Source organism: Capsicum annuum, chromosome 5 (assembly GCF_002878395.1).
Source record: "Capsicum annuum cultivar UCD-10X-F1 chromosome 5, UCD10Xv1.1, whole genome shotgun sequence".
In the NCBI taxonomy this organism is placed as follows: Eukaryota; Viridiplantae; Streptophyta; class Magnoliopsida; order Solanales; family Solanaceae; genus Capsicum; species Capsicum annuum.
In genome coordinates, this window is record NC_061115.1 from 155,829,979 (window position 1) to 155,846,823 (window position 16,845).

General features: G+C 31.0%; 1 pseudogene; it reads right to left on the reverse strand.

Moving 5' to 3' along the window:
* Nucleotides 1-8,571: 8,571 nt before the first annotated feature.
* On the reverse strand, nucleotides 8,572-15,927 carry LOC124898550 (annotated as a pseudogene).
* Nucleotides 15,928-16,845: the final 918 nt, after the last annotated feature.

Here is a 16,845-nt window from a genome sequence, read left to right on the forward strand (position 1 = left end):
TGTATCTAACCGGTTTAATATCTATATCCTGTCACTAAAAAATCTCAACACTCTACATATACATAGAGACAAGTCGGGCTCGACCACGTTTACCTTTACTGCAGCCCACTAATTGAGAAGGGTGATATATAAAATACGCTGCTCATAAAATTTTATTAGCAGCAAAAGAAATCTAAATATAGTTCAGTATTGATATAGTATAACACAGAAAGACTAAATCACATTAACTTATTAAATTTGATACTATTAAATAAAATTTTCTTATGTTGCTTTTCAAATAGTGCTTTGCCATAGAATTTGACATCATTTGGCAAACATCTTTGACATAAATCTATATTCTCAAATAATAGAATAAACTTGTATTTGGGCCAAATTCTAATTTTTGGGAACTTTTAAGAGTAAAATATGTTTCCCAAATACTATTGGCAGAAACATTATGAAACTTCACCTAATCTTCACTCAAAAATGACATGCCACAATATTAGAGAATCAATAGCCAAACGCTGGATAAAATATTTTGATTATAATCCTTGAACAATGTAATATCATATGGGAGGTGGTATAAAATAGTCACATGGTTGATTGGATAAGATGGGTTATACCAAGTGTAAATTTGGTATTTGTTTTATACCATGTTTGATTAATAGTACAAACTAGTCCTGAAATAAATTTATATTATGAACCAAACAAGGTAAGATTTTATTCATGGCATATCTTAAATTATAGTACACAGCTACACTAAATGATCCTTATTAAAGTCTTTCAACAGATGTCTAAGACTTCAGAATTATCAAAATAAGAAACTTAAGTTTACAACTTGAGCAGTTTGTCGCAAACTGCAAACATTAGATTTTCTAGTTCAAGATGATGAATTAATCATTAGAGCTTGTTCGTGTAAATTGTAAGAGAAAAAGTCAGGCTTTTTTTAAGTTAATTTTGGTGTCTCTAGGTCATTTTATCCATTATTAATAAGATGTAAGACTAGTCTGGGAGCCTTTTTTTTTATCATTTTCAATAACAATTTCTTACTTTATTGTTAGAATATTCAAGTTTTTGAAGTTAACTATTTCGACCAGTTGGATTCATATGAAATTAACATTAAAAGATCAAGATTTTATCATCAATATAGTTTCATATTGATAGAACATAAAGTGATATATGCTTAGTTTTTTCTCTTTGAGATGGCAACAATGAGGAAAGTGGTAATTTTGTAAACGGCATAATACACTTTCAGCATTTAAAGTTTACAAGCCGATATGTTTCTATCAGATCTCTTCAACACCACATTAGTTGGTAGGATCTTAGATATAAATTTGAGATACATCAGTGTATTCTAAACTATGAAGCTTTACTTCATTAGAAGCTAAATTTGCTACTAAACGATACTCAGAACATTGACCTATCAAATTGGTAATGTCTTCAACATGCCTTCTCACCTATGGGCAGAATTCCTTAAAGCGATTAATATGATAAAATCTCTTATTTTACTATCAAAGAAACAATGATGTACACATAAGTGTAACAGACACAAGTGGTTACTCTCACCCAAATGAAAAAAAGGGCAGTAGCAGTAGGAAAACAAGATTCCCCAGCAAATGCTACATATACTATGCCTACAGTTAGAGTTAGGATACGTGATGTAGCCTGTGCTTTCACATCTTAAGGAACTTGTGCCTTTACCTTCTCAGGAATATGTGCCTTCACCTTCTCTAGCTATCTTGAATGTTATTAATCATATATATTCTGATGGTAATGGTTTGAAAAACATAAAAGTGGATGAAGTGGAAAATGGAAATGATCTGATGTTGGATGACAATGTAAAAGAACTATAAAAGTAAAATGAACTGCATTTGAAGCTTAGTGAGATAAAGGGAGTGATGGCAATAAAAGACATCTCTTTGGATAAATCCGACTATGGCTTCACTAGTGTATTTCCAATGGCCAGTGGAATAATATTACTTCAATCTAATTTCTTCACAGGTGCTAAAAAGAGGAAGTATTCTTCTATTTAGAGATTTACAAAGGACATTACATCAGATGTAGTGAAGGAGACCCAAGATGCTTTAGCAAATGGTATTAGTGGCCATTTGGTTGAATTCATGCTGGAAGAAATTCTCCATCATAGATTTATAGGCAATGGTTCAGGTGATAATAATATGTACAATGATTCCTAAGATACATATTCCATAACAAAAATTTTCATGCCCATCAAACATTCAACATCTCCTACAATAAATAGCTTACATGTGGCATTTGTGACCTTTTCAGCTTAGAGAACTGTGACTTCTAACCTACTATATTGATTTAGTCACATTTATCTCCACTCTTTTATTTTTTTATGTCACTATGATACAGGTGAAACTAAGATTCTTTGCATCTTAATGACATAGAAACATAACAGACCAAAAATAAACATGACTAAAATAGGAAACTAAGTTATAAGTCAAAGACCTCTTAGCTAAAAAGGTCACAGACGCCACCTGCAAGCCATTTTTTATAGGAAATATTGAATACTTCATGGGCTTGATAATTTTAATTATGGCATATATATCTTTGGAATCATCACACCTATAATTATCCACCAAAGCATTACCTAGAAATCCATGATCTTGAATTTATTCCTGCATAAATTAAACCAAATGACCACAAGAAGCATTTGCTACAACATATTGGGGGTCCTTCACTACACCTAAAGTAGTGTCCTTTGTAAACCTCAAAACAGAAGCAGAATTCATTCATTTAGCTCCTATGTAGTAATTAGATTAACTAAATTCTGTTTCACTGGCCGTTGGAAATCCACGTTCTAAGCCATTTTGGGATCTATCCACACTGATGTATTTTGCTGCCATCACTCCCTTTAGTTCACTAAGCTTCAAATGTTATTCGCTTTTGCACTTCTAGTTCCTTTTCAAACAAATCCAACAATTGATCTTTTCCTTTTTGCTACTTCACCCACTTTGATATTATTGAAACTCTTACCATCAATATACATATAATCACTCACACTCAAGCCAGCCATAGGAGGTGAGGGCATGGATTCCTAGAGAGGTAAAGACACAGGTTCCAGGGAGGTTAAGGAATAGGTTTCTGAGAAGGTGAAGGCAAAGGTTCCTTAAGAGGTGAAGGAAGAGGTTCCTCAAGTATCCTAAATCTCACTGCACTCATATTATATGTAGCATCTGCTAGGGAATCTATCTATTACAGTTGCTGCTACTGACTTTTTTTCATTTGAGCATGAGTAACCCCATGTGTCCTCTTACGATTACTTGTAGATTATTGTTTCTTTCGAATTGTAAGATTTCACCACTACAAAGGAATCTGATCCCTAAGTAACAAATAATTATGATAAAACTAAAGCACAAAGTAAACTGCGCAAAACAAATCAACACCAAATATTTTTATGTGAAAACCTCCTAACTCAGTGGAGGAAAACCACGACCTATCCTCACAGGTTTTTTCAAGATCCACTATAATAAAAACAACTCTACTTACAGTATCCAAAAAGATTTTAACCCTAAACCATACAACTTGTAATATCTCTATTACAACTATCCAAGACAACTCTGTCTAGACCTTCTCTTAATCGATTAACTGTGGTCAACCATTCATTGGAACCTTTACCAAAGCAAAACAAATGAAAACAAAAATAAAAGTTTACTCATAAAAAATTAGTGTAAATCAGTTTTAGAACAAGACGTGTTAATGCTAATGAAAGAATAAGAGAATTTCCAAATGTTGAGCAACAGAGATTTTGCTACCTATTGATGAAACCAGATGCAAGAACTGTTTCTCTTTATTATTTCCTTTTGCTTATATCTATGTGTAAGGATTTTTATTGAAGTTTGGTTTCACCACGTGTCCAATGTTATACATTGTGCAACTGCATAGTAATTATTTTACAAGACAAAACAATGCAGTGTACGACAGTGTACAACTGTCATTCAACAATCTTCGGCAAATAAATATAAGGAAGCTGGTCCCTAAGCATGTTTATCAGTCATTATCAAAACATAGAACAACAATTTGTCCATTTTTTATGATGACAAATTTTATTTGTAAGGAACGTTAGAATTCCCCCTTACCTTAGCGAACAGCAGAATAAATATCAAATTTAAATTCAAATTCCCTCTTTTACTTGCACTTCCCCTTTCACTTATCTTCCTCCTATCAATAGAACTACTTTTATCAGTATTATATTAGAGCCTTGGTTATATGCCTGCAATGAGATACCTATTTCCAGTGAGATAATCTTTCCCTTTTTGGCATCATAAAAAAGTAAAAATAGTCAAATCAAGCTAATCAATAAGCATCAGTAGGATATGTTATGGACATTGGGAAATACTAACATGAATGAACAACCATAAATAAGAAATACATGATAGATACAAATAAAAGTTCCATTCATTTCTTGATCAGAAGAACTACCATACATTGTAATTCAAAAAAAAAATAAAGAACTTTAACTAATCAGCCACAAGGATAACCAATGGAAACTAACTCAAGAAGGATACACAGTGGGGGAAGGGGGAGGGGTTTAAGATTTTGGAAGTTTGGGATCAAGAGATATAGAGAGCATCTCCATTATGATACTCTCAGTAGAGTGAGTGTTAGAAGATTCTTTGAAAGGTCCTTGACTTAAACATTCAGTTGTTTGACCTCCCCAAACAAAGTAATAATCTATGTTTTCAATGCTTCATTCTCACTTTTCAATTCCTCTGACGTACTAGGTCTTTCTAATGATAGTTGTTGATTCCTAAACGTGTGATGTGTAATGTTTACATCCTTTACAGCTAGTGCCAGTCTTAATTCATCTACCTCGATACTCAATTTTTCTTGGGAATCAACCAATTCTTCAATTGGGAACTTGGTCGCAACTTTTCCTTCAACACACATATTTACTATCTGAGTATTTGCAGTAAATATCTTATTTATAGTACTAGCTGTTCCTTTCTCACATACAACTTTACAAAAATTGAACACCCTATTCAGGAAATACCCATAGGATATTCCATGCTTTCCTTCCTTAACATCTACAACCTTGTACATGTGCTCAATCATCAAAGTAAGTAAACTAATAAGATCAAACTTACTCAGACTTTTCATTAGAAATGGTCTATTTTAGAGGCCACAATCCTCTTCTCAAACCTAGGTAGTAGCACCTTGTTTACAAACTCAAAAACCAACTGAAACTTTTCTTTTAAGAACTTTTTTCTAACTCTTGCTTCTAAAGTCCCTCCTACTTTACAAGTAGTATACATGAATTCCACTGAAGGTTGTTGATTTTTCACTGATCTGACTCTAATAATGGGAACATCAATAATTTTTCATAAAATCCTCTCATCCAACTTCACCTTTCCCTCTTACACTAATGCAAATAGATATAATTCATTTTCTGAAAAAATTTAAAGTGTAAAAGAACTCCCTAACCTCTTTTTCAATGATAGAGGGAGCTAGTTCTGCAAAAAGATAAAAACAACCCTAATATCTCATATACTGAACCACTCCAACCATCCCTGGTTTTTCATAGATCCTATGGTCAAATACCCTTCCTGATGGAACATTTTGAGATTTCTTAGTCACATTCCTCTCTTTCCCTGACAAGACTTGCTATTCTTTCTACAATTTCCTCCTCTTAGAAGCACTCATTGATTGTTCTTCTGAAAAACACTCCTTCATGGACAAGTTTGTCAGAAACTTTGCTTTTTACTATAATGTGTTTCTTGGGGATGATGATTTTAAATTTTGCTTCAGAGGACCTGGTCCTCCTTTCTTCCTAATCTTTCTTCCTCCTCTTCTCTATTACAGGAGCAACATACAACATCAATGTCACCATCTCTTTGACCTACTTGATAAATTTTTCTTGAGAAATCATGGTGCCCACAATTGTCTGCTTGACTCGCAGCCAAATAAAGAAGCTTTGCTTACCCATCATGCTCATCTCAAACTCACTTCCAATCATTTTTCAAATTCTTGACATATAGATTCAGAAGTTGCATCAAAAATAATGTCATCAACATAAATTTTCACAATTAGTTAGCTTTTTCCTATAATTTTTAGAAATAGGGTGTTGTCAATTTTCTCTCTCTTAAAACCATTTTCAAGAAGAAACTCTGACAATCTTTATACCATGCTCTAGTATACTGTTTTAACCCATAAAAACCTTTATCAAAATTTAGCACATGATTAAGAAGATCAATATTCTCATAGCTAGGAGGTTGATTGACATAGACTTATTATTTTAGATTTTCACTCCAAAATTCACTCTTCACATTCAATTGAAACAACTTAAAACCCATATATACAACAAAAACAATAATAATTCTTATTGCCTCCATCCTTGTGACAGGGAAAAAGGTCTCAATATAATCAATTCCTTCTTCCAGATTATATCATTGTACAACAAGCCTTACTTTATTTCTAATGATAATACCATACTCATCTTGCTTATTTCTGTACACCTATTTTATCCCAATAATAGTTCTGTCAGAAGGTCTGGGGACAAGTTCCATACTTTTTTTCTTTCAAATTGATGAAGTTCTCCTGGCATAAAATTTATCCATTTAGCATCCTTGAGGGTTTACTTCACATTTTTAGGATCAATTTGGGAAATGAAAATTGAAAAAGCTACATAGTTTCTTGATGTGCCCTGTTTGCATCCTAATTCCAATGGAGTAGTCAAAAAGGGTGAGATGACTTACGCTTACAATTTGACCTTTTTAAATTCGATTAAGATATGTTGGGACTAGTTCCTTGAGATATTTGATCATGAGTCCCTTTTTGTGACTTAGCAAAATTAAGATCCTCCAACCGAGGACTTGGCTCTTCTCCTCCTTCAGCTTCTACAATCATATCATCCTGAGAAATTTGAACTTTAGAATCAACTTCTACTGAACTAACCCTTTGAATAGGTTTAACTTACTCCATATTTGTGTCATACCTCACCATGGTTCTTCAAGTTTCCTAAATCATCAAAGATAATATACACTCTTTTCTAAACACAATGTTCTATATCCCATAGCTCACTATCTTCAGCATTATAAAATCATGCATTCTTATCTTACACCAAACCAAGTATTGATTATTAAATCAAGGTATCCTAGTGGTTGGCTATACTTCCTCCAAATTTGGTAGAGCTACTATCATCAAGGATCCACTCTAGGTATTATCTTTTTAGAGTGCACCACTCAGATACCAATTTTTGAATCATAAGAGTTTACCACTAATAAGGGACCAGGTCCTTACGTAACAACAATTTGTAATAAAACTATAAAAAAAAAGTAAAATACGCAAAATAAATCAACACCATAGATTTTTATGGTAAAACTTCCTTGCTCAAGAAAGAAAAACGATGACCTGTCCTCATAGGTTTTTTCAAGATGCACTATAATCAAAGAAACTCTGATTATAGTACTTAACGCTAAGTCCTACGGCTTGTAATAGCTCTATTACAACTATCCAAGATAACTTTATCTTGACCTTATCTCGATCGACTAACTCTAGTCAACCATTCTTAGGCAACTGTACCAAAGAAAAACAAGTTGAAAACAAAACTATAAGTTTTCTCACAACAACTAGAGTAAATTAGTTTTAGAACAAGACTCAAGATAATGTTAATTGAAGAACCAAAGAATTTTGAGATATTGAGAAAGAGAGCTTTTGCTGTCTTTTGATAAAATTAGATGCAAAAATTATTTCTCAGAATTGATTCCTTTAGATTATATAGAAGTGTAAGGATTTTTTTGTAATTTGATTAGACCATATGTCCAATATTGTAAAATTTTCACCTGCACTATAATTATGTTGCAGCAAAAAATTGTGCAGAGTATGACAGTGTACAGCTATCCTTCAGCAATTTTCAGTAAATGCATATAATGGCCCTGGTCCTTGAGCAGGTTTCTTAGTTATCATCAAAAAATAAAACAATTATTTTCCTGACAACAAGCTTCAAAAGTCAAAATGAAGGACAACAAATAACAAAAAATGGCCAATGAAATTGGTATTCTGTCCTCCTATTAAATCAGATCTGCTAACTAGTAATATACTCCAAGTAAAAGTGAAATGGACAAATAACGTGGTAGTAAAAGAAATACTTCTCTCTAAATTCATCAATAAGATCTAAGCACGTCATTAGGCTCTCCACAGCATCCCTATGTTTGTAGTCTTTGCCCAGCCTTACATGTTTAAAAAACATAAATTTTGTCCATTAATTTGTGGGGTTTCATTATGTTTCACAAGTTAAAAAAGAGTGGAAATCAGAAGCAAAGTAAACAACTTTATGAAACTTGTCATTTCATTAGATACAAAACTTTGCCCTTTAGTTTCCAAAGCATCCGCAAATCCATTAAAAAAACACAACAATTGAAGTCTCCCACAAGTGTGATCTTCGGAGGTTACAGTGTACGCGAACCATACCTTACCATTACAGGATAGACAGATTATTTTCTATAGACCATCAACTCAATTAAAATAATTACATAATAGTTAAATAAAAAAACAAAACAAGAGTGAAGAAAAATGCTTTAGGTGAGATCAAAGCAATGAAACTACAAACCTTTTGAGTCCTCTTGCTTCTCAAGGTCTCAATTTCATAAAAGCTTTAGCGATTTTAGGTTTTTCATCAATGGCAAGATCCTCTTCAATAACCACATCATCCTCAGAATTGACACCATTCTCAAAAGGCAATGGTGGTGTCTCTGTATCAGATATCAACCCTGAATTCTTACTTTTTACTCCCTTCATCTCTCTCTTCTCTTTCTCTTTCTCTTCTGTGTGTATGGGTAGAGAGATACTAGTAAGAATAAAGTCCTTTTCAAATAGATAAGTTCAAAAAAATTTCTACTCTATTTGATAAAAGATGAATTTTTGTAATTCGGATGAGTAAAAAAGGAGGTGAATACACTTACCAACCCTAATTAATAAAAGTCTACTTTTTGAAAAATATTCATAAATATTATCAAATTTCCATTTATGCAAATCTATATTAATTTTTTACTCTTTGTGTTATTTATTCATGCATCTGAACAAAAGTACAATGGGAGATCAAAGTCTTAAAAAGTAAATACTTCAATTTAATAAAATGTTGTAAAAGCTAGTGTGAACACTAATTCAGAATTTTTTTAATGAGCGGTGATCTTTAAGATCTAACCACAAATGCATCAGTAAGTGATCTTTTATTGAAGATTAGTATTTAATATGTGATTAGAATTTTTGCTACACTTCTTAAATGCAATGTTATTGCATTTAGGTGATCACTTATTAAGTGATTAGAACTTTTTGCATTGAAAATGCAGTGTTATCTCATTTAGTATGTGCAAAAAAAGATTAACAATTATTAACTTTTAAATAGATGTAGAAGAAAAAGAATGTTTGTTAAGGATTTGTTTGAAAAGCCATCTAGTAATTGAAATTAGTGCATCCAAGTTATTTTAAAAATAAAATTTGATAATCAAAAAAATGTATTACATATTTAATATTTAAAAATCATGTTTCTTTAAAAGATATCAAATTAGATATTTAAGATATACGTTTTCTTAAAAGTATACAAGTTAATAATCATATGTTTGTAACTAATATTGTAAGATATTTATTTGTGTGTGTCAAATTAATAATATTTAAACTTAGTTTAAGAAAATAATGAGAAAATACTCTATTACAACCTTGAACTATACGTGAAAAGGTTAAGATACACCCGAACTTTGGAAGTATCCTATTATCCTCTTGGACTAATTACAACCGTATTTTTGACAATCATAGTGCCTACGTGTCAAATACGTGACACATACGTGACACAACTCACAGAAGGGTCCTTGTTGGCACACGTGTATACCACGTATGTTCCTTGTAGGAACTAAGGTTGTCAAAAATATGATTTAAATTAGTCCAGGGGGTAATAGGGCCCTCCTTAAGTTCGGTGTGTCTCATTTTTTACGCGTAGAGTTCAAGGTGGTAATAGAGCATTTTCTCAAAAATAATAAAACAACACATTTTTGTAAGAATATCATACACGGGATATTTGGAAAAAGGATTTCTAATATTTATAAACATAAACTAATTGTGTCAATTATAAATTCAAAGTGAACAACATGCAATGTGAACTAATAAGTCAATAGTACTAAAACAAATAAACTAAATTAAAACATATAACTTAAATAAAAAAAAAGTAAATAAATATTCTTATATCAAATTTCAACATAATATAAAATAAGTTTGGTCAATATATCTTAAATAAATACATTTCAAAAAGAAAGAGTAAACATACATATATAATTTCTTTCGACAAATACTTTCTACTTTAATCGCACCACTCATTATATACTAATATTACTGTGTGCTAAAGACCCATTCTTTCAAATATTATGAGTTGTACTTTTAAATAGCTACTATAATATCATAGTTATGTAGAAGCAATAAAATAAAAAAGAAATAAAAGTGAATATGAGCAATTATGTGGAATAATAAGAAGGTTGAGAAAGAGATGAAAGGAAATAAAATAAAAATATATTTAAAAGAATAATAATTTAAAAAATTAAGAACAAATTTAAAAAGTTTAAAGAAAATAAATTATAATAAAATAAAAAATAAATTAAAGTGATCTTGTAATTACCTTGAGGTTTGAAGAGTGTTACTACCCCCTCTCAATTACCCTCTGTTACCTACCAACTAAGTAATTATTTGGTCAAACAGACAGGTTAAACACTATAGTTACACTTAATTACATTTAAATTCAATTACCAGGTAACTTTCCAAACATGCCCTAAATATATTTATTACTCCCTCGGTCCCTAAATATTTGTCAATCTTACTATAAATAAATATTTCATAATACTTTTTATTTCAAAAAACTAAGAAATAATTATTTGTTAGTTTCCACTATTACCCTTATTTATAAATATGGAAAGATAATAATATGGTGCAAAATAAAGAAGTATTAAGTAAAGTTTAGTAATAAATAAAGGTAATTTAGTGAAATTATCTTCTAGTTTTTGTGTTTCTTAAGAGGTGTGCAAAATAAATATATGACAGGTATTTAGGAACGGAGGGAGCAAAATGTAATTGGACAAAGTTTGGATATTGTCTTTTTGGGAGAGGTAGAGTCCATGTGAAAGAAAAATCAGGGGGTGAGTATTTTTTATTTCAATTTATTTGCTAAAATGTTTGGTTGAATACTTTGGTATTTTATTTTTTAATGATATATATTCTAATATCGATCAAAGTTAGTTCGGTTTGATGCAATTTTTCTTGTTTTGTTTGTTTTTTCTATATGGATCTGGCATATTGGGTACTTTTTCCACTTAAAACTAAGATATTTTCTTCCATTATGCTCTACTTGTTCACTATGTCGATTTGGGGTACAGTCAAATTATAAAGATGAATGTCCTTCCAATTAGAAGTTTATTTCAAAATATTCCAACCATGTTAATTATGATAACATTCGCAACTATAAACAACTTTGTCATTATTGTGGGGTAGTACATTTTTCAATCTCATGACTCGTACTCTAGTCAAAAAGTAAAGACCCCTACATAAGATATGTCACCAAATTATAATCGATAGTCTAACCTTTTTACAACATTAAATATGTAGTCTCGCCTTCTTAAAGAATCAGAGTAACACATTTTTTCTGGTATCCCAGCTTACTTATATATCCCTTGTTCTTTAAGAAAAAAATTGTTATATGAATGTATTCGCACCCCTTGTTGCCTTTGTACCTAACATAGATGAGTTACGTTACTAAACATTTTTCTCTCCCTTAGCACTCTTCTGATTTTGCCATTATCAATTGCAGTAATCTTTGATCCAACCACACTAACCTACCTTATCGATAGGACCTGAAATTAAAGAACTAGTTAGGGATAGTATTGAGAATGATATTAAATTGAACAACTGTGTGGGAGTACTAATAAGTTTTATTATTATATAATTAAATCAATTGAGTTAATTAGATCAATAATCTTTTTGAATGAGATATCTAAAATTCTTAAAAAGATTCATTGGCCCTTCTTTAATAACTTCACATTATGAAACTTATGGGAAATATCTATGAAACTCGTTAGAAAAATGCTTGCATCACATATTGGTTTTGAACTATTTAAAATATTGAGCATAATATGTAATTGGTTATTATTTTTCTTTTGGACTACTACATGTCAGTATCGACATCCTATATAAAGTTTTAATGGACATTCCTAAGGGTGGGTAAACCAAAAACTCTCTCTCTTCTATCTTCTTTTGCATGCTTTCAACATAAACCCTAACCCTACCAGTCGTCAGTAATGGCTAATCTAGCTACTGATTTATCATCCTAGGTGATTGAATAGTCTACTGATTTAGTATTAACTTATGTTAAGACATTCCGTCATCTATCTAATCTGAAATTAATACCTAATATTTTCCCTTTCTATCCTATTCAATTACCTATCAAAATAAGATAAATGTAGAGAGTAGCAGTACTATAGATGAAGGAAAAGGTTCAAAAATGAAATATGCAGATCTAGATAAACTAACTGTCAAGGGGTATAGAAGGAACCCATTCTAAATAATAAGATTTTCTTAATTTAGAGTGCACCTAGAATCACTTGTACTGAAGAGGGGGATTAGAGGATGATGTGATGTAAGAGTTACAACATGTTATTATTGACAAATTCTCTAATGAATGGCCTGAGTTAGAGGAACTATGTGTTCAAGTTCCTGAGCAGTGTAATATTAAAGGATATTGTTAAATAGGACTGCTTAAAAACACATATTTTGATAAACCTAAGTTTGATGGATGATTTTTTCAATCTTATATACAAATATTCATATTATATATGTGCTAAGAATGGAGTATCATATCTTATGAGGCCTCTCATTTACAATCACAAATTCAAAGTTAATGAAGAAAACACGCAGGTAATGGCTTGGATCTCATTCCTGGATTTATTTTTCAGATATTAGGAAGTTTCAATTTTTGAGTTACTGCACATTTTTTTAGAATTTCCTTGTATTTAAACAACTCTTCTTTCAACTTAATAACAAATTTCTCTTTTTTTTCTTATTTGGTCATATGTTTTTTAGCTGTAAACATCAACACCAATAGCCCCCAAATAATAGAAAGATACATATGTTTAAGAAATATCTTCTATCCAAAGTTCAAATGTCTGACATTTATAAGGAAAATCATGAATTTCAAGAAATTTATAATCCCAGAAGAAACAAATGCCAGATAATATAGCACACTTAGAAGTAAACACAATGAGACAAAGATGTACTTATAGAATATGATGTTGTCAAGAAACAGTTAGTGATCTCCCATTTATAACCAATGGAATGAAAAAAGGATTAGTATTCCACCAGTGAAAACAATTAGGTAAACAGAAATTAAATGTTGCATCTCTGCAACTGTTATCTCATAAATGCATCATATTACAAATGATACAAGTCGTGATGTATTTAGGGTTGAAGGCCAACATAAAGTAGCATTTGGTTGGCAAGTAACATTTCGTATTTAAAAACTTTATTATAATTTTATGTTGCACTTAAAATATGGATCAGTAATGGATATGATGCAGATTTGGAAAAGAAAATCAGTAGATAGTTCCAACTTGATGTATTAGTTATCTTTAGATTATTGCGTATTATGATCAAAGAGGAAATGAAATAACAGATTTTTATCTCCAAGTGACAACAAGAAACTATAAAGTCTAGAGTAATAATTGTTATTTATCAACAACAAGCATTTTGACGCCTATTATCTTGCGCTCTCGTAAATACAAAAGACATACCATGATAATAGCCGTGGTGCTATCTGTGTAAGTTGAAACAACAGAACTAATACTTATTTTTCTAATTTTTGAACAAATGAACATATAAATATTACCAAGAGAAAATATCAAATCAAAATTCTATGTAAGAAACTATCATAACATCAGAACAAAAGCTGTCCAAACTCTGTTATTATGGATTTTGTAGAATAAGTATATCTCAAGAACAGTAGTGATCACATTAGTAAAATTCTTCAGGATAGTGATGCAACAACATTGATATACTATGGACTTTGGAAAGTAAGACAAAATTCAGCCAAGTCATAGAATTTGAGTGTTCACTAGTAAACACTAATTTAGCTACTATGCTAAAAAAATCTTTAAGGATGATACAAAATATGGATATAATATGTCAAAGACCGAAATTGACGATGTTAATGGTATAACAAAAAGAACATAAATAGCTGACCATAAACTAAAATACCTTCTTTTTTTGAACTTAACTATTTTGTACCCTTTTCTGCTTTTGTCACGTATTGTAATCAAGTTTTGAGTGTTCATGGATCCTGATCTATCATAAGCTTCTTTTCTTTCATATAAAAGTAAACTCAGCTGGATGGAGCAAAAGAGTTTCTCCATATTGATATGTGAAAGACTAAGGTTAAAGAAAAAGAAGTCATTCTATTGTAAAGGGTATAAACTACAAGTCAAGTTCCAAGATTCATGTGATAATGATAGCCTATCAACTTTTAATTTCATCAAACCAGACGAATTTCTCTAAGAGCCTCCAATAATAGTTTCTTATATTATTTGATATCTTGGAAAAGAAGGGAACACTTACCTAGTTAAAAATGCTAGTTTATGTTGCTTTTGATATTGTTGCAGTGTTTCTAGCCTATTAGCAAATGCTACTTTATGTCTAGAGTCAAACATAAATCTAGAGTCAGAGTTTCTTAATTAGCAAGGGAACACTTCTTTGACTAAAAGAAATACTTTTAAAATATTCCAGCAAGGAGAATCGAACAACTTTTACTGAAATAAATCTAGAGTCAGAGTTTCTTACTCAGCAAAAGACATGTCAACAAGTAACAATGAGACAAAATTAACCCTAAAGATAGATGTCTTTAATTCTAGAGCTTGTTCCTGAGAATTTACATATCCATTCTGTTTTGATTTACTTAAACATATCAAAAATTGCTTTTATTTTTTATCATAAAACTATCCCATAAATCGTAAATTAGATAAAATTGTGCTTCTAACTATATCGCAAAAAAAACATTTGAAAACTTAGATTGGCCTTAAAATTTGAAGTAGTCAAACTAACACATGCATGAAGGTTTGAACCAGAAATTTGTTACTCTCAATAAATACAATTTTGCATAAAGGCCCATCTAAACTTGATCACATCAAAAAAAATATCTTAGAGAATTGTGCATCATAGATGCGCTTCCAACAACAACGGGGTTTGTTATAGAATGTATAAATACTTTATTCCTAGTAATATACGTAGCCATATTTAGATAGTTGATCTGTAGGAATCAAGAAGCAGATTTATAGGTAATCAGTTTTATTTTTTTTCCAAAGTTGGTACATAATCTATTGTATTTATGCATTTATTATTTGTTGGAATAAAACACCTTCTTCAATCAAGTTACAGGGTTCAATGCATTACTTCTGCAACAAATAGTAAATAAAATAATAGGCATATTAAAATAAGAAAATTCATAGTACGACAAAAATGAATGGGGAGTATATTTTGCTTGAACATACTTATTTTAGAATCCCAATAAATATAACATTAACAGGCAACCAGACTAGCCTCCAAGTGAGTGGGTCTATAGAAACTATGCCAAAAACTCTCAAGCTAGAAACCACCACCACTGAAATAAAATTCTAAACAAAGGGTCAATAGTTATTCGTCTTTGTCCTACCTCTATACCTAGATAAACTCAAAAGTACAACAAAGATTGGGAAGTCCCTGATAGAGCATCAATGATATTCCCTCATTAAAGTCATAGCTGGAAAGTACATACTTGTTCACTAATATCATGCTACAGGAAGAAATGCAATAGGTGACTCCAAATAGCAAGGCCTTATTGTGTATTGTAATAACTTCATTGTTGCATACTAACTTCTTTATATCTTTCTCCAAAATCCCATTTTCCAAATCCTAATCATTTTTATCCATAGCCTCCGTGGAAAAAGAACTTAATGCAATAAAAATGAATAACATCAAACAATAATTTTTAAATTTATTCTCATTGGTATGACCATGTAATACCCCACATTTTCAGGCTAGAATATGAACCGTCATTACTATGTATATAAACCTGAACCCAATGATCTCTATATAAATATAAGTGTCATGATCATTTACCTAATTTATAAAGTTTTATCAATGAGAAAAATATTCACAGAAAACACTTAGAAAAATTGAGTAGTTGAGAACTTTGGTTATTGACTGCATTTTGGTATTCAATCCTACAAGGGTAAACTTTATAGGTGTATAAATTTGTGAATATATTTATTTTAGAAGCTCAAGACCCACCAGGTGAAAGCTAATTGAGTCATCTTTCCAATGTATCCATTTTTGCTTTAATCTGATATCCAAGCGAAAAGTTATGAGCATTTTTATGAGCAAACCAGAAGGGTCTGTGATAAGGCACACCTAGTGTGCTCCACAATAAAAGTGAGGCAATCCCTCTATGCTCTGCGCTAAGGGCATGTAATACCCATGTTTGAAAAGACGCTAAAACACACATTTCTCTTTAGTCTTTCATGGGAAAACTAGTCATTTACGTCCTAAATCATCCTATGACTAATAAAAACTTGTTTTCCCTCACCTTATAACACAAATATATTATTTCTTTCCTTCCAAATTCTCTATAACACCAAATAAGGGTTCATTTCAAAAATTCTATATTCCAAGGTTTCAAATTGAAGTTCTTCTCAAACTCCTTCTGTCAAAAGGCATGTTGGATACTCCCTATTTTAGTTATTGTATTATAGGTTCAATTTACTTGATATTATCTTATTTTTGAATGTTTGATTAAACTAGGTTTGAGGGTTTTTGGGTATTGAACACTTGCATTATTTTATCTTATTT